This window comes from Podarcis melisellensis (assembly GCF_964234715.1).
Source record: "Podarcis melisellensis genome assembly, chromosome: 2".
NCBI lineage: Eukaryota > Metazoa > Chordata > Lepidosauria > Squamata > Lacertidae > Podarcis > Podarcis melisellensis.
In genome coordinates, this window is record NC_138529.1 from 49,718,450 (window position 1) to 49,737,658 (window position 19,209).

Here is a 19,209-nt window from a genome sequence, read left to right on the forward strand (position 1 = left end):
GAACCAAGGTTTGACTGTACCTGCCTCTCTGGAACCCCTATATTCCAACGTAGCTCAATGCTGCCATCTTGTCTTGTGGGTGTTTGGGATTTTGGATCCTGATCAAGTATGAATAAGCGAGTATCTGAGCTTCATCTCTGAATAAACATTTGGAGTTAAGCTATTTTTTTTATAATGCTGCATCCAGTTAGAACTAGCCAGCTCTGTTGACTGACACACATAGCGTGATTAAGAAGGTGGAACTACTTTCTAAATAAATTTCTCAATGCCTCCATTATTCATGGCATTAGAAATGGAGCATAGCACACAAATGGAGAAAAGAACAATCGGTCTCCATAAAGGGGTTGGCTTAAACAGGTCTCAGATTCCAAAAAATATGTGAGAGTTGGTCCTCCTGGAAACATCTAACCAGAAGTCCAGAACCGCTCTTCTGCAAAGAACTCCGAAACCCGACTGCTCAAGTAGCTAGTTCAGTTAAATGGACTGTATTGATTTTATTTGCAAGCCAAACCGACCCCCCCCCCATGAGTGTGTGTGTGGTTGTTGACTTCCCTTTTCTTTCCCTTCTCTAATAAAATTCTTTATATCTTGACATTTGGCTTCCTTGGTTTTAACAGGCAATTTTCTGGAATTTCTCACTAGAATCTTCCCCATGTGGTTAAGGCTGCATGATTAACCTACGACCCTTCCGTTCTAAGATTATTTCACAAGGTTTTGTTAAGATCTGCATCCACTGGGCTTTGGGAATAAGAAACCAAAACTGTTCTTATCATTTCCAGAACTTGGGCTGGTCATTGGGCTCCTCCTAACTCCTGGAAGTCACAGGTCACAGACCCCCTCGCTACAGTCTCAGTTATACCCCCCATTGTACCTACTTTGAACCTTGGGTGTTTTTGCCTGGCTGAAATGTGTCCTTAAACTGCAATAATTCCTCTGCCTTGCCTGGGTTGAGGAAACTAGCTTATTGGACGAAGGAGAAATTTACATCTAGTGCTCTTCTATGACCTCACTATGTACACTATGTGGTCCCTGGAAGGTTGTCAAGAAGATAATGTAGATCCTAGGCTGAAATCATTTCTCCACCTCTGGACTGGCAGTGTGGTGTAGTGGTTAAGAGCGGTAGTCTCGTAATCTGGTGAACTGGGTTCGCGTCTCCGCTCCTCCACATGCAGCTGCTGGGTGACCTTGGGCCAGTCACACTTCTTTGAAGTCTTTCAGCCCCACTCACCTCACAGAGTGTTTGTTGTGGGGGAGGAAGGGAAAGGAGAATGTTAGCCGCTTTGAGACTCCTGAAGGGGAGTGAAAGGCGGGATATCAAATCCAAACTCTTATTATTATTATTATTATTATTATTATTAAGAAAGTAGCTACAATAAATATTTTTCAAATGCACTGTTAGTGTTTGTGGGAAGGAGAGGGTGTTGTTCAATCTTAAAAATAGTTTCAGCTCTGTCAATTGTGGGACAAATAGGGTTTCGATCTTCCGTGAGGGTTTTGCCAAGGCTGCATGAGAAGGTCATGCTCACAAGGAACTTGGCTACAGTACGCTAAGCTTGCCTCTCCATCCATTCTGCTGTCATCCTAGTAAGCCAAGTTACTGAGCTGACTTTCAAGTGGCAGGCAGCACCTGTTATATAACAAACTGAAAGCAGCCTGACATAACAGAGCCTGCTCAGAGTCTTAAATATAAACACAAGGCAAGTAATGGCCTGAAATTCCTGGGTGGAGCATGTGTAACACCCAGATTTAGGCTTCTTTGGGGCTATAATTGCACCACGTTATTTCTAGGTCGCTGGTTTTTTTGGCAGAGACATGGAATAATAGGGCTGAACCAATAGCAGAACTCTTTTTTTTACAGATTCAAAAATCGCCAGATTGTTTTGGTGTGTTGTGGGGGTTCATTCTAAAAGGGGGTGAATATCCTTTGTCTGTTGTATGGTGTCATGTTTATTACATGATTCCCTTATTGGAATCACTTTGAGAAGGGAAATGAAAAATGATGTTGAAAGACAGAAATGGCACTGTACCTGACAGGGAAAGGGCAGAATACTTAGTGATTAAGGGTTCTAGTTGCTGTTGCTGTTTTAAAAAAGAAATATTTACCCTCCAGAATAAAACTGAAATAGGCAAATATTCAACCCAGGACTATTTAATAATCACCAGTTTGATCCAGGTCATCTTTTAGTCTGTTGATATAAAACAAACGGAGCTTGGGAGGCAGCTTGGCTCGCTGATGACACAATGGTTTCCAGTGAGAGATATAAGAAGGCGAAGCCTCAGAGCAGCGCTGGGATGAGAGGAAAACTTTAATGGAAAGCATGAAACACACGACGCATTGCACACCTTCCCCAGGGGCAAAGGAATACTTGGAATACTTCAGCAGGGCATCATAATGCAACATTGCATCCATGGCAACTGGGTATTTGCTTGGAAACATACCCATTCTAGCACCTTCTGTGTTCTCATCCCTTGACTGCTCTACTCTCCTATGAAGCTACCATTTCCCCAAATCTTATATAGACATAAGACTCTTAATTTTCTAATGCAGCTTTCCTGCTTTTGAAGAGTTGGTTTATCTTAGCTAAAAAATTGCAAAATGTAATTATAGATAAAGGTTTAGGAGTTCAGAAAGTGGAAGAGCCAGTTTTGCATTGTCTTCCAGTTCAGCTTCCAGTGCAAGAAAAAACACACCACTGAGAGTTTTCAGTTAAAAAAAGAGAGATCACGCTGTTCCATAAAATATTGCTGTTCCTTGGGGCATGCCACAATGGCCACATATGCATTTAAAGCAATATCATACATCAGTCATGGCTTCTGGGAACTGTGGCTTGTTAAGGGTGCTGAGAGTTGTTATTCAGCTCACAAAACTACAATACCCAGAGTGTTCAAACAACCAGTCCTTCTTCACAGGAAACTCTGGGAACTGTAGCTTTCTGAAGGGAATAGGGGTCCCTTAACAACTCTTAGCACCACTGCTTAAATGAGGGTGGTGGTTGTGATTATTATGATTATTGTTTTAATTTATTATACACCCTTCTTCCTAAGGTTCTAAGATAGGTTGAAACCATTTAAAATACATTAAAAACAATTAAAAGCAACTTAGAATCACAAAGAGAGGGTAGGTTCTAAAAATATACCTCTCAGGTGAGAAAGGGCAGAGTTTAAGGCATGACAGTGAGTTAGCATTTATGAATCAGCTTTTGCTAATGCATTAGAATTACGCAGGTTTAAACTATTTAAATTGAATTACTGAGGCAAATACACAGCATACCGGCACATGGCAGAAATGAATGCCTAGGAATGTGCAAGGGATATTTTCCATTGTTACAACTTGCAGTAGCAGTGCTGAACAGCTTACTGATTCTTTGGGCATGTGCTGATCCACAGTGAATCAAACAGAGGATTTGGGGGGAATAGTTAAAGTATCACAAGTAGTCTGTTCCACACCTCATTTCTATTGCTCATCATTTGTCATGTAAAACCCCTAAGGTTGGGCAGCTAGGGTGCAGCCCTTTGGGCTTTGTATGCTGTGTTTCTCATGCATAGTCTAGCCAATTTTTTTTTTCCTATTTCCACTTTCGCTCACGTAACACAGCTTTCCTTGAGGCCAGGCTTTCACATAACAAAGAACATGCCATTGCTTCATTAAAAGAACTATCGGAAAGATGGGTGTGAAGGGAGAAGTCGCATAAACACAGAAAGCTCTTGGCAATCAACCAATGGAAGGGGCTAGAGAAAAGGCAAATGAGCAACTGGTGGGGAAGAAAAGGTACAGCTTTTGAGATTGAGATTGGTTAAGTATTGACATAGTTTCTGGAAGATTTCTGGATGACAGGACCAGTTCAAATGGTCTAGCACAAAATCACAGGCGACAATGAAGTTCACATGATAGCTGCAACCATGCCACACAAAACTGAATGTTTGCAGTCACTTTCATCAATTATCTCACAGTCAGTTTTCCTACATGATTACTTCTTGGTGCCTCAGGCAGCTACCTGACATTCAATCTGGAGGTGATAAATCCATCAGGGATTGGCTTTCCCATAATCTGAGAACGTGAATTCACCAAGAAGTGTTTCCATTTGAAAGAAGATCGTTCTTCACCTGAAGTTTATGCCTGTGTGGAAGGTGTAGCGACTACATAATTTAAAATCAACTTCATAGATGTCTAGGTTGAACAGTGAAATGTAGTGTGTAGGCAGCTGGAACAGGGTTCAATTCCTCACTCGGCCACGAAGCTCACTGGGTGACCTTAGGCCAGCCACTGGCTCTTGGCCAAGCTTACCTTGTGATATCAAAGTGGAGTGTGGAAAAGCCATGTGGGAAATAGTAGCAATAATAATTATCTGTAAAACTTGGCACACTTAGGCATCTCCTCCCAAGGCAGATCTAAATTACTTAACTGGTGCACCACCCTCCCTCTGGCTCCTCCACCCATGCCACCAGCAACATGGCTCCTATTTACTCTTTATCAACAAGTGGTTTCCTCAGAAACATGTTAGCTGCATTGCTGTCTGTCAGTGAGGTGGTCATTTGCCCATTTTTCATTATGAGAGTCAGAATAATTTTCTTTTCACCACTGAACACTGACTGTAATACCGACAGACAGTGACATGTCTGCTCCACACCCATGGTGAGCATGGACTTGCAGAGAACAAGGTGGAAGAAAGTGATTTGCTATTCGTCTTAAAGGGACAAAACCATGTACAACAACAACAAAAAGGACTGGATGCAGCTAGGGAACTGGGGAAACAATGGAACAGTTGTGTATTGCTGCAGATAACTGACCCTGATAGAGGAACTGGCTAAAAAATTGCTTTCCAGAGACACAGAGTCTGCCTTTACACTCACCACCACTCCTTCAGAAAAAAAGCAGGGAGAGGAAGAAAAGGTTTAGAAAACAACCTTCTTTGTCGATTAAAATAGCAAAGCGCAACATGGCTCTGAAGTATGAGAAAGCAGCTCCATAAAGCACTGTGCAGACAGTCAAAGTGGGTACAAATGTGGAATAGTATCATGCCTGTTGGTTCCACTTTGGCTTCCTTGGGCTAACTGGAACTTATTCATGGGGCTATGCAAGTATCAAACAATGTGCATAGGCTCTAAATGTACACTCTACACCCAGCTAACAGGAAGGATACAGATTGTGTATTCAGAGCCTTTGCACACTGGCATGCTTGCACATAGGTACATAGTCACTTTGTGACCAGTAGGGATGGGGGAGAAATTCTATTCAGATCCCATTTAAAGGCAAATTTACCCAATCTGCATTTTCTGAAACAATACATTAATTGAAACACAGACATCCATCAAAAATTGCACTTGGATGAATTTGCTTTGCAAACGTCTATATTAGGCGAAATTCACACTTAAATGCTAGTGAGTTTTCAAGAGGAGTGTGTGTGTGTGTGTGTGTGTGTGTGTGTCACAAACTAATGTAGAAATGTGGAGAAGTGAACTGAAGATTGGAGAAATAAAAATGGAGAGAAATGAAAACTGACAGATTTGCCCATCCCTCCTATTTGATTCACACCAAACTATTTATTACAGTATCCTAGGCAGAGATATATCACCATCACCATCTTTTCTTTATTTGTTGCAATCTGTACATGCCACCATTCTGTTTGATAGTTCCAAGACTTTGAGAAACTTGTGACTTAAGTAAATGACAGCACAATGGGTGTCTGCTCAGAAGTGAACACCCATTGAATGCACAGGGATTTATTCCTGGGTAAGTGGTATAAGAGGATGACAGTCTGCAGCTTTCACATGCAAGGAGTCAGGACTAGGAGAAGTGGGGAGAGGACAGAGAGCTGCACCCTGGGATACATAACTGTGCAATGTGAAGTAATGAAAGGTGTCTTCGTATGTATTCATGAGCAACAGCCTATCTGTCACTGTGATGAAAAACAGACACCCAGGGACAGACAAGAAAAGCAAACAAACAAGCTTATAAAAGTAAAAAGACCGCTTTGGTTCATATACCAGAAGTCAAGAAATACAAGCTGCTAAACCTTGTAGTGTTAAACCTTTTGCCCTCCAGCAAAATGGAGTTAAAATGACTGCCCCTTGTTGCTAGAGTTCGAAGTACCTTCAGATGGTTCAGTCAGCACAAGGAAGGAGGAGGGGCTCAAACTGAGTAACATATTTCTGGCCATTCTGTTACTGGTAGCATCAGAACTTTCTTTTTATGCTAAGAAGGAGAAGAAGGTTATGGTGTATTTGACACAAACCCCAGACACAGGAGTGAAATATGGTTTTCAAAAAGCCCTAAAATGGTTCATCAATTAGTTTACCCTAAAACAAGCAGTGACTTTGAATTATGCCAAGGCAAAATACATGTGACGTTGAGTCCTGCATATGTTTCACATTCACACACCAAAGCAGCCACTGAAATTTGCAATGTAGATCCTAACAATACACTGGGAGAGGGGTGTTTAACTCTTCAGTGGCTATATCCCCCACCCCAACCTTCTACTGCAGGTGGCAGCTTTCTGCAGCTGCTTTCCATCACAGGGGGCAAAATAAGGGGAAGTATTCATTCTGTTGAGTGCAGCTCATAGCCTGAGCCTCAGTTTAAGCAAGCAAACTGGCAAGCTGCAGAGACAATGGAGAAATGATGCATATGCCCAAGGTACTTAGCAACAAACTGACAGAGGAGTCAACTCCTAGACCATACAGCACTGTAGTTCAGTCTGAGACACTGAACGCTCAGTGGCTGTGGTATCACACTAAGGGAACTGTTAGTTTTGGTACGCTTCATGGACCAATGGGGAAAGGGAGGTGGAGGTGACTCGGCTGGCAGCTATACCTGCTGGCAGCCTTGTGGGACTCCCTATCCATCCAGCACCATCTGCAGTACCCACTGTTTATTCATGGGAACAAGCTGTCTCTGACACAGTTCCAGTTTATGCAGATCTTTAGGGGGAAGGTGGATGGGATCAGGGCTGGCCCAGGATGATTCTGCAGATCACTCCTTTTGGAGAATGGGGGTGGGTAGCTGTGGCAGCCATTGCAGCAAGTACAGTGGTACCTCGGGTTAAGAACTTAATTCGTTCTGGAGGTCTGTTCTTAACCTGAAACTGTTCTTAACCTGAGGTACCACTTTAGCTAATGGGGCCTCCCGCTGCCGCCGCACCTCCGTTGCACGATTTCTGTTCTCATCCTGAAGCAAAGTTCTTAACCCTAGGTACTATTTCTGGGTTAGTGGAGTCTGTAACCTGAAGCATCTGTAACCTGAAGCGTCTGTAACCGGAGGTACCACTGTATGAGCACATCTGAATGATGACAGTAGGTCAGTCATGCTCTAGGGCCATGACAATTTCTTAAGACTGGGGGTAGCAAAGAGGGTGTGGACGATGACCAGGTAGAATCAAGGGGACGCTATGGCCACAGCAAACACAACAGGCTTTTCTCCCCCACCCCAGCCACTCCTCCTACAGGATCATCTTTTGAGCAGAGAATTGGGCAGTCAGCAACAACCTGGGTGCTAGTCATCTTGCCAACACTGGGTGGTTTGCTAAGACGGTCATGCAGTGTGATGCCTCACCTGTTGTCATCATGTGCTTACGTCTACACATGCTGGTATACCTGTGTTTGCATGTGAAGTGGGGATATACACATGCCTTTAGCTCAGAATCACAGTGCCATAGGGAAACTTTCTTTTGCACCAGGGGAAATGAGTAATCAAATCACAAACCAAAGCTTGGAATCAAAGAATGCTGGGGTTTAAAAAAAAAAATATGAAAAGCCTCATGCCACTGCAAGTTCAAACGGAGCATTATAAACCTGTTTTAAAGGGAAAGAATCCCTCAGTCACCTTGTTGCATTCAAAAGGAAGCACAAGCAATTGCAGCCCATTGAAATGTTCCATACGCAGCTTCTGCAAAGAAGCAGGAAGAAAGAGTGCTTGTTTCGCAAGCAGCGGGCATTTTCAAGAGGGCAGGGAAGCAGTTCAGCACAGTCCTAGTGACAGCAGGTATCCCCACAGAAATGCATGACCCACAGAAGCAAAATGAAGGAAATAATGCCTTTGTAATAACTTGCAGACTGAAGCGATGTGGGGAAGGGGGCGGACCTAAATATCCAGGTAGATATAAGAACTGAGCAGTGAAGATGATAACCTTAAACCTAAAACAACTATATTCCTGGAAAGCATTTAAATATAAGTCCTTCTGAGTACAGGAAAAGCTCCCAACCTCAAATGAAGCAATAGACAGAGGGCTAGGATGGCCAGCACTTAGGACACACAACCACAGTGGTGTAGGCATAATTCAGGAGCCATTTACCTGGATGGGGTGGGGCTAGGTGGTGGTGAGGCTGCGGCTGGGAGGGCAAACTGGCAGCGCTGTGGATGCTGCTGGTGTGCCCCCGCAGACCCAACCTCAGAGCCAAACGACTCCCCCCTTACAGCCTCCAGATAAATGGCAGTGATGCTGCTATAAGAAAATTGGCTCCACTATCTGTTGATGCATAGAGGTCCAAGGAAAAAGTACAAATAAAGACAAATTTACTGTTCATTGAAAGATGGCCATAGCCTTCTGTGTGCATGAAGAACATCCAGGCTCATGGTTAGTCTATGAAACAGCTGCTGCTCACAACTGTATGAAGAACTAAATAGATTAAACCAATCTATTGGGTCCCCTTTAAATGTTAGTGGACTACAATCCCCATCATCCCTCAGCACTGGCCATGTTAGCTGGAGCTGGTGGGAGTTGGAGTCCAACAACATCTAGAGGCACCCTCTTGGCTTCCTCCTGGACTAAATGTTCGCCTTGTAGCTAAACTGCATATAACAGTAGAGACATTCAGAACAACTGCATTACCTCAGGTACTGTATATGTTGTGTGAGTTTCTATGGACTGTTTCAGCCAGTAGCTGGTTGCTCCTGGCAGGTCCTCCTGAAGAGCAGATTGTAGCAGCACAAAATATGTTCTACATTTGGGATCCCAGATGTCCTCTAAACAAACAGCGGCCCACTTTTCCAAGGAGCAGAGTTTGTACAGTTCACTGTTTATGTTCACAGGAAAATAAAAATTTCCTAGCCCAAAGCAAATAGTGAGGCAGAAATATTCATAAGAAAAATAAGAGACAGTTGAAGCAGTGTGTGTGTGTGTGTGTGTGTGTGTGTGTGAGAGAGAGAGAGAGAGAGAGAGAGAGAGAGAGAGATCCTAGAAACAGGATATGTACTTAGTTCCATGTAATAAGAAAACCACAGAGCGCTTCAGCAGCTGTAATTTTGAACGAAAACATTCACATCCAGTTACTGGAATACTCTCCTGCAATACTAGCAAAGCATCTCTTTGCTGCTGCTTTGGAGATAAGTCAAGCAGAATCAATTGTCCCAACAAGCACCTGAAAAACTTGGGTTTCAAAAAAAAAATCTGGGAGACCTTGTATGCCACCTTGGAGAAAAGGCTGAATATAAATGTGATAGTATTTGAGGGGGAGCCTAATGCTGGCAGCAGTCCATATGGAGGTAGCCAGATGCTGAAGATCAAGAGCAAGCCACACCACACAGTGCTGATTCGACAAGCTATAGCAAATAGTGCAACCAGCACAAATGAGCCACTGCAACCTTCCAGGCTCAGCATCACAAGATAATTTGATACAGACGTGGTTTCCTTTTTTTGTTGTATTCAAACAGGAGAGACCTGTTTCTCTGGAAAAGGTCTTCCCAATGGCCTTAGAGTTTGTGTCCAGTGGAAAGTTCTCTCACTGCTAATGATGCCTCAACATCCTGGTTGCTTGTTTTCTATGCATTTATGATACTGTTGTCTTTATATAACCGAAACAAATTAACATATAATATTGTGAATTGGCTAGTAGTGGGATGGGAAATCAGTTCAATTTGGTCCACATTTCAATGTGAATTTCTCTCATTTGAACTTCCCAAACCGATTTGTGAACAGAAATGCACCTATCCTTCAAATTTCGCACTTCTCTGAATTTTGCAATGCAATTCTCCAACTAAAACATGTGCAGAAACATGTTGCATACTAGGCAAAATTGCACAGAGAAAGGTGCATATTAAGAGAAACCAAATTGCTGGTGCATTTTCATGAGGATTTCTTAAATTCCTCTTAAATTCCACATTGCAGAAATTAAGACTGGGAGAATGAGAAAACGAGAGAGATCAGAATCAACAGATCCATCCACCCTTGAGTTTAGATAAAGAAGAAACAAGGCAGCAAGGAAACCGCCCAAGCACCTCCTTTGCCTGAGGACATATTACTAATAAAATGGCACCCTTGTGAAACCTTTTGCTTTCCTGATTTCAAAACCTAGTTACTTCCTTCTGCCTTTTATTTCTCATGCCTCCCGCTTCCATAAACTGCATTTGCTTGTCACAGAAAACGGGTCCCCTATTCTGCTCTTCCACCTTTCTGGCTTTGCAAAGCTAGGGCAGAATACGAAGGCCAATAAAAGATCTCCATTTGCATGGCTTGCAGTTATTAACAACAGTGGAAACACCCCATTAAAAGCAGCAAAGGATTGGCTGTTCTAAGAGAAAATGGCCAGGAGACTCCAGGGGCGGGTGGGTGGAGGGAAACACCATTAATTTGCCATAATTAATAATGGTCTGTGCTCTCTTTCATTTCTGCATGGAGCAAACACAGCCAGGTCAAACTGGGACGTCCTAATGAGTAATGGGGATAGTGCTTACTTGTAACTCTGTCGCATAGGTGCCCATGCACACAACACATTGGCAAAATAAGGCACAACTGTTGCCAAGTTTGTCTCTGTGAGATCACTGTTATTATGGCCAACATGTGCCAGGCAAAAACGTTCTGTGAAATTCTCCAGGAAAAAAATGCAAACTTCAATGTTTATCACTTGAACGAGTGTGAAATGAAGCCTGAGGCTGACAAGCTCGAAAAGGCCTACCTGGAGGAGAGTCAATTATGAACAAGGCTGCTGTTTATGACCATTCCCGGAATGAAGTCAAGGCAAGGTCCAGCTTGACTCTGCTCCCAGCCAGTGGTGGCTCTTGGAAGATTAACTTATCATTGAGGCATGTCACAGCCTTACACAGAGTGTAAGGAAAGAAGGTATTGAAAAGATTCAGTGGCAGAAACAGCAAAGACTAATCAGTCTGGAATCTCAGAATGATCCAGAGTATGTGGCAGATAGCTGAAAAGATGGACACATGACCAAAGTTTGAAAGAAACTTGCTAAGAGGAAGGCCCATCGTGGCAGACCTAAATAACCCCTGCCACCACCCAAATTTTATGATTACATGGCCAAGTAAGATCCTAACGAAGATGCAGTTAGCCTCCCCGAATATCTCCAACTCTTTGTCAGTAATTTCCTTCAGCATTTTCTTATTGATTTCAAGGTCCAACTCAAAACAGGCATATGATATGGCATTACTGTATTAGAATTCTCTGGACCAGCCTATATTGTCCTATGGACTTTGTGTTCAACCATCTCTTAAGCACAGATTAATGAAACTTTTGTAGTCAAAACATCATGCCAAAATCACAATTGACCCCAGAGGATTCCATGAAGTTGGATAATAGCCATATCTACTACAGGTTTTTTGAGACACGGGTGGCGCTGTGGGTAAAACCTCAGTGCCTAGGACTTGCCGATTGTATGGTCGGCGGTTCGAATTCCCGCAGCGGGGTGAGCTCTCATCTTTTGGTCCCAGCTCCTGCCCACCTAGCAGTTCGAAAGCACCCCTAAGTGCAAGTAGATAAATAGGAACCGCTTTATAGCGGGAAGGTAAACGGCGTTTCCGTGTGCTGCGCTGGCTCGCCAGAGCAGCTTCGTCACGCTGGCCACGTGACCCGGAAGTGTCTTCAGACAGCGCTGGCTCCCGGCCTCTTAAGTGAGATGAGCGCACAACCCTAGAGTCGGACACGACTGGCCCATACGGGCAGGGGTACCTTTACCTTTACCTTTACTACAGGTTTAACCACACTGGAACTCTCAAGAGATGTCTATGGTAGTTACTGAGGAATAAGACCATTTAGAAATCAAGGAGTAAGTACATTGCTATCAAAATGGAGATGGAATTTATTTTTATATTGATGGACCATGCTACTTAATGATTTGTCTCATTCAGGAATAATATTGGAGGCAGGTATGATACAATTGCTTTGTTCATCTTGTCATTTTAACCCTTGCATCCTTGAGCCCAACGCTACCCCCTCCCTTCAGTAGGTAGGAACACCTATACTTTTCACTATAATAATGCCTTCTTAAAACAAAACTTAAAGACAGTTTAATAAGCTTTTGCTAACAGGGCAAATGCTTTTCATTGCAAACTGCTGAACATTATTCAGTCTGGTACAATTTCTACAGAAAAGACTTATAATACGTAAATTCTGGGAGACAGAGATTAAGGAGACTTCTCTTCCAGGAGTAATAATGTCATTAGCATTCAGCGTTTTCAATAGGTATGTGGTGCCATCAGCTCTAGTCAATGTTCCAAGAGTCAGGGATGATGGGAGGTGTGGTTCAGCAACATCTGGAAGGCATCACATTGGCTACACCTGCAGTAGGTTCTCTGGATTAGTTTTAAAAACACTCTTTGTGTACACCTAGCACAAACATCCACCAGTCCACTGGTATCTGACTTAAGCAATCTGCACCACCTGGGGATTCAATTATCTTGCTCATGGAACCCCATGTAAAGAACATCACCGCAGTCTATCCACGAGATTACCAATCTGTGAATAATTATGGCAAGATCCCTGTTTTCTAGGAAGCGGGTGCAGTTGGTGAACCAGATGCAATGGCTAGCAAGTGCTCCTACCTAGAGCTGCCACCTGTACTTCTAGGAGCACATCTGAGTCCAGGAGGACACGAAGGATGACAGCTATGTATGTATGTATGTATGTATGTATGTACCTAAGTATGTTGGCAGGAACGTGACACACACACACACACACGAGTGCAGGGGAAGAGTCAGACTCAGAAATTGAGCTAAGTGAACGAGGGATTGATTCTGCAGATGAGAGCTGGCTGACAGTCGAGAAAGGGCAGTTTGACCCTCCCCTTCCCGGGGAAGACTCTGTTAGCTCTCAAGGAGAGGAAGAGTTGAAAGGCAGCCAGAGTGTTGCTAGGCAATCAGCAGATAAGCAGAGGTCTGAGTCTGTGTTGAGGGGGGGAGGAGGGGGTAGGTCAGCCTCTCAGTCCCTGATCCAGATGTCTGAATGAAATCAGACGGCAACGGAAGGGCAAGAGGGGAAAGGCGGGAGTCTGGCGTCCTTCCTGCTGTAGGAGGGGAGAAACGTCAGACTGAGCAACAAGCGTAAATGTGAGCAGGTGAGATGCTGGGCTCTGGATGTGTCTTTTTGTAAATAAATGTACATAAAACTGCTGGAGAGTCATTACTTCTTACTGGGGCTTGCTTGCCTGCCAGAGATCATTGCATATGGTACAATAACCCTGGTCCCTTGAGAAAGAGCCTAATGGGCTATGCAGCAATCAAATACCAATTTTTACCTTCCCATCTCTAGGTGTCCTCTAGCAGCTCCGCATACCTCAATTTCGGGTTTACGTGGGAGAGAGTGATACAAAGCCATCTGCATAGATTGCCAAGTTCAAATTCCAGAATCCACTTTGATAGTCATGGCTTCCTTCAAAGAATTCTGGAAACTGCAATTTCTTTAGGGTGCTGGGAAGTGTAGCTCTGTGAGGGGTGAACTATAGTTCCCATGATTCTTTGGGAGAGAAAGAGTGCTTTAAATGTATGGTGTGGGTGTGAACTATGCAAGTCTTTTTGGTGTTCAGAAAAAAATGGAATTTAGAAATATGCCAAAAGATTCTATCATCTTGCTCCACACACCTCTCCTCTGCCAAATAACTTTTCCTAGAAGTACGTGCAGCTCAGATATTAAATAATGACTAGAAGGAATGACCAGGCTGGATTCTTGTTCCTCAGCAGTAGTCAAGTCCTTTCATTGTGGTCAATCACCAGTATCAAAACAAAAAACCACCAATTACAAAATTTAAAAACTCAAGGCAAGGTAAAATAATATAAAATCATGTATACATGAAAGTGCAGTTTTGTGTGGTCATTTATCTGTCAAAAAGGAAACCCTTCTGACCTAGGAGTGTCCATTGGTCAATATGTTCTACTAATCCTGGGTGCTAATCATTATATGTTGTATTTTAATAGCTCCTGCACAAAATTTGGCCCCTTCCCCAGCAGTAGATCAGGTGGGCTTAGAGATTCCCCAAGGACACCTGATCTACTGGTTGTAGCCTGCTGTTGTGTGTGCAGATCCCTGCTCTAGAATTTTGCAGCAGTTTCATATGCCTCTGGTGGATGATCTCAGTGCAGAAAACAGTGCACATATCACAACAAAATCCCCTTGTTTGGATCAAGGCACATTCCCTGAGGATTCCAGAGGCAACGCTAGGCTGTGATATCAAACTGGGGGATGTTTGCAAGGCTGGATGTTTATGAAGTTGACAGTGACAAAAGCCAGGATTTTCTCGTGGTGGGTGTATGTTGTCTTTTCTTCGTTTTTGGCTCTCCAAGCCAAAGCAAACTTAGCTGTGCTGAGAAACTGTGTCACTTCCTGAGATACCCGCTACTGCTCTCAAGTTTGTGGCTGTCAAGCGTCAGCTCGTGAGCAAAGTTCCTGACCTTAATTATGCCGTTTTTTCTGTTGTTCAACCCAGCAGAATCACACACCCCTCCCCTGCCCTTCACGGCCACAGCACGGTACTGTACAGTTTGTCATCACCTAGCGTTGCGAGTGAGATCTGACCACAGCTGCCACTTAACACCTGCTAACATGTCAGCTTGCAGACTCATAAGGGAGAAGGGGCCCAAGAGGAACAGCTCACATGTTATTCTCCCAATGGCAATCTAAAATAAGTTACCAGTAATTGTATTCGATGGCACAGAAGCACATTTATACGGGGCTTCCATTCTGAAAGTACAAACTGTTTGCAAACCATTGAAGTTCTGTCATATGCAGTCCTGTTGTGCATGACAAGACACTGAGATTTTTAGGCACAGATATACATTTTACCACTGCAAAGGCTTCCAACAAAGAGTTGACAGCAACATGCGTTATGGCACAGTGATAGGGCAGAAGTTTTGCTTGCAAAAGACCCCAGGTGCAATCCTTGGCATGTCCTTGGGAATAATTCCATCTGATATCCTGGGGAGCCAGTAAGTGAAGACAATACTGAGACGATCTGGATAAGCTAATGAGCTGGCCCAAAATAAGGCAGCTTTCTATGAGACAGTTGGGGGTCCTGATGTTGAAAAGTCTGGTTCTGGATGCGCAACCCATGTAACCCATGATCCCAGCATCATGCGAATGAATTCTAACTTTTCCCATGATGTGACGCTAAGGGGCTATCTCTGCACACAGGCTTAAGCTGCTAGTCCTCAATGTGGTGTAGTGGTTAAGAGTGGTAGACTCGTAATCTGGTGAACCGGGTTCGCGTCTCCGTTCCTCCACATTCAGCTGCTGGGTGACCTTGGGCCAGTCACACTTCTCTGAAGTCTCTCAGCCCCACACATTACAAAATCCACAGAAGTGTGTGATCCAAAGGGGAACTGCATTCTGATCCACATACAGATTGGGGACACTTGGACAAGGTCAGTCCACCGTGAAAAACTGACAAAGTATCTTTCTCACACATCCTTACTCTTGTTGCATAGTAGTGGCACAAATTTTATGGCATGGAGAACAGAAATATGGGCATTGTGCAGATGGGTGTCTGCAAGGTGAGAACAGCAATTCTTTATACAGGGAAGTGAAATGGGGAGCTGCTCCTCTTCCCACAGCAGCCACTCATTTTGAGAATCTGTTATACAAATACAAGACTTTAAATCGGTCTGCCCCAGACAAATGGTTTCAGCATTTCAGCCTCATATTCTTTGAGAAGATCTCATAAGTCCTAGAAAAATAAATTACCAAGAAGTATTGTTTGCCTGCCCAGCTCAGTTATATAAAAAGCCCATCAAATAAATGGTTATAAATAGCTATTGATCATGCTATCAGTTGTGCTACACAGCCCATACTTTCTGAGGTCCACAATCTAATGAGTCTCATTTGTTGCATTTTCTTCTGTACGAACTAATTCTTGATTTACGCAGCACAACAAAAGATAACTCTTGAAATGAAAACCATTCTGGGGAAAGAGAATAATTCCAGAACCTATCAACCTAAAACATTGCTGTGAAGACATATTTCAGTATCAGTGAGGCAGAGCCGAAGCTATTTTGCTCTCTAAGTGGCCTTTCAAAAAAATGAGATTCTTTGCTGGTTCTCAGACTGTTTCTGAAGGGAGAGCTGCATTAGCGGGGGGGGGGAGATTTCAGCTGGGGGCAAGGCCTGAGAAAAGTTTGAGCCTTCCCAGTTAGCAACATGCTCAAAATATTTAGGATGGACAGCAGAAGGGACCAATTGGAATCATGCCACTCTCACCTCCTGAAGAACCCATTTATGGAGCAAAGTAAATCCACTGAGTTCATCAAGACTCAGTGTTACCAGACTGTAACCTGGAGATTCATGATGTAGCATTAAAAATACCGGTTAAGCAGTCACATTGCAGCTTTTCCCACCTCACCCCATTCCTTTCCCAGTCCTTCCGCCTGCCATACAGTGGTGGCGGCACATTCAGCAGTGCAGAGTCCCTTCATTATAGTCATAGCCTTGCCCCCTCACAGCCACATACCCTTCTAAGATAAGACAACCATCTAAGATTATACAATTATAGTATAGTTATACATTAAAAATCTTTAGGGATGTATTGCAATGATCAATGCAGCTCTCTGCATGTTGCCTTTCAGCTAAATAAACTATTTTCTGTGCATGTACACGGGCAAATGACTTGGAGTGCTCCAATATCTTCTGCTGGAGCGACTTACATTGTGATTTCCTTGAAGTTCATTTGTATGTATCAGAACTTGCACACCATTCTCTTGAAAACAAAGAACCTTGTGTCTTGATTGTTCCTAATTGCTGAGCTTTGGAACATACAAAAACCTCCTCCGTGTTCTTCAGAGTGACCCTAGGAGTCAATCCTCAGTGGCTGATTCATCTCCTTGCACTCTGCTTGGCTCCAATCAGCATGAGAAGACTTCTTCTCAGGTGCTAAAATGCTTCCCTTTCATGCTGATTGTGTGGCTCTAGGTCATTGGGGTTTGGTGTTATGCAGAGCATCACTGAAATTTGAATTGCCAAGGTCTGCCATTGACTGGAGTCAGAGACCGTGCTTCAGAAATAGTAATGGGTTTTGACTCCCCCACCCCACCCTGGACCACATCACCTCTCTTGCCATACTCTGCTGCCTACAGGGGCAAGTTGAATTCCAAGAACATGACCAGGGGCGCCGACTTATAAAAAATATTTGGGGGGGGGGCCATACCGACTTATAAAAAATATTGGGGGGCCCAAGACCTCCAAACCGCTGCTGCTGGGGGAACGAAAGGGGCGAGCCCCGGGCTGCCCCGACCTTAAGTGAACCAATTGGCTGCTGCCGTGGGCGGTGAATATTAATGAGCTAGGGGGAATCCCCGCTTCTCGCGGGGCTGACGCCAGCCCCGCGAGATTGTTGATGGGTCGAGAGCCCGCAACCCCACCCCCTCTCTAGATCGGGAGTGGCTTTGTTTTAACTCATTACTGAATGTATTTTAAAAGGTAACTATCGTCAAACAAGGAAAATAAAAAATACCAACATAATTTTGTGATTTTACAAAGCATAATATAACTAATAATTTTCTTAAATTATTGGGGGGGCAGAGCCCCCCCAAACGATTTTTTGAGGGGGCTCGGGCCCCCTCAGGCCCCATGGAGTCGGCGCCTATGAACATGACACAGAAACCAGGTGACAGCTGTAGGGTGGGTGGAGACAAAGGCTAAGTAGGCAGGTTATTGCAGCATCTGCTGCTAAACTGTTAGTTTTAAAATGACTGAGCGAATTGGCAAATTACAATCTGGCAGCCCTAACCATGTGCTTTGATATAATTCCCTAATCCTAAACTTGACCGCAATATATTCATTGTTAATAACACCCAGACAAGAAAGTGTGGGTTTAAGTGCAGGTAAGATTCAGTGGGAAGGACTTCATACTACCAGAATGTTGGGCTAAAGGATTCATTATGCTGGGGAAGGAGAAAGCGCTGCTCATAAGAGGAATACATAACAAAATGCCAGCACTGTTGTATTTTAAGAAGCCCAAAAGCAGTACAGAAATAATGCCAAAATCAAATCGCATTGCCACCTTCTCAATGACATGTTTAGAAATATAAGGGGGTAACAGTGGGATTTCAATAATGCTTTTAGCATGCAAAATAGTTTACAACGATAACATTAATCTCTCTTTAATCCTTAAATAGCCCCATGAAGGCAGTTATTTTTAAAAAAGAAAACAACAACACCTTTGGGCATCTGAGTCTGGCTATCCCCCACTCTGTCCCCGAGAACCTATGGCTGAGTACTGAATAGAATTCCGCTCTCTCATAACCAACTCCAAACCTCTACTGTCTATATTACTCTAGAATGATTTACCTAGAGCTATGTTTAAAGATTTTAAGACTGGATTCATGTTTACGGACTGGTCATGGGAAAGAAAGCTAAGTGCTTTCCAAAAGAGAGATGTAATTAGAAAGTTGCCAATTGTGTGGGTTTCATACCACCTAATTAAAACCCTTGTGGGTTTGTGTGTGTGTCTTTAGAAGGGTAAGAGTTGAAGTCGGCAAGGAGTGTCTAGGACAAAGGCATGCCTTTTGCAGCTGCACTCCTCAAACTGCTTTCAAGTGGCATGAAGAATGTGAAATGGCTCCACGGTGACACTCAGGGCTGGGTTTCTAGTGAGTAACTAATGCTTAGAGCAAACAGATGCATGCACACCCACCCCGCTCAGCAGCTTTGCTTTTACATGGGCAAAACTATTGGTGCTTTCCAAAGGATACATAAAGTTTATTGGCCATCAAGAAGGAAGGTTGTCTGGAATCCCCTACAACAAAGGAAGAACTGCTATCTGCTTGTTGTGAAGCACTAGAAACTGATTTTCTACAAATGCCTGAAGGAATAGGCTGTGGATATAAGAAGCTGCCTGAGTCAGAGCCTTAGTCTATCTAACTCAGCATGGCCTGCACTGACTGTCAGCGGCTCACCAAGGTTTCAGACAGGGAGATTTTTCCAGCCCTACTTGGAGGTGCCAGCGATTGAACCTGGGAGTTTCTGCATGCAGAACAGATCCCCCTCCACTGAACTGCAGCCTCCT

The 19,209-nt window shown here is 43.7% G+C and overlaps 1 protein-coding gene across 2 annotated transcripts in view; it reads right to left on the bottom strand.

Moving 5' to 3' along the window:
- ADRB2 (adrenoceptor beta 2) overlaps positions 1 to 19,209 on the bottom strand; it is a 58,499-nt gene that overhangs the window by 24,199 nt on the left and 15,091 nt on the right. The gene's annotated exons all lie outside the window — the stretch shown is intronic.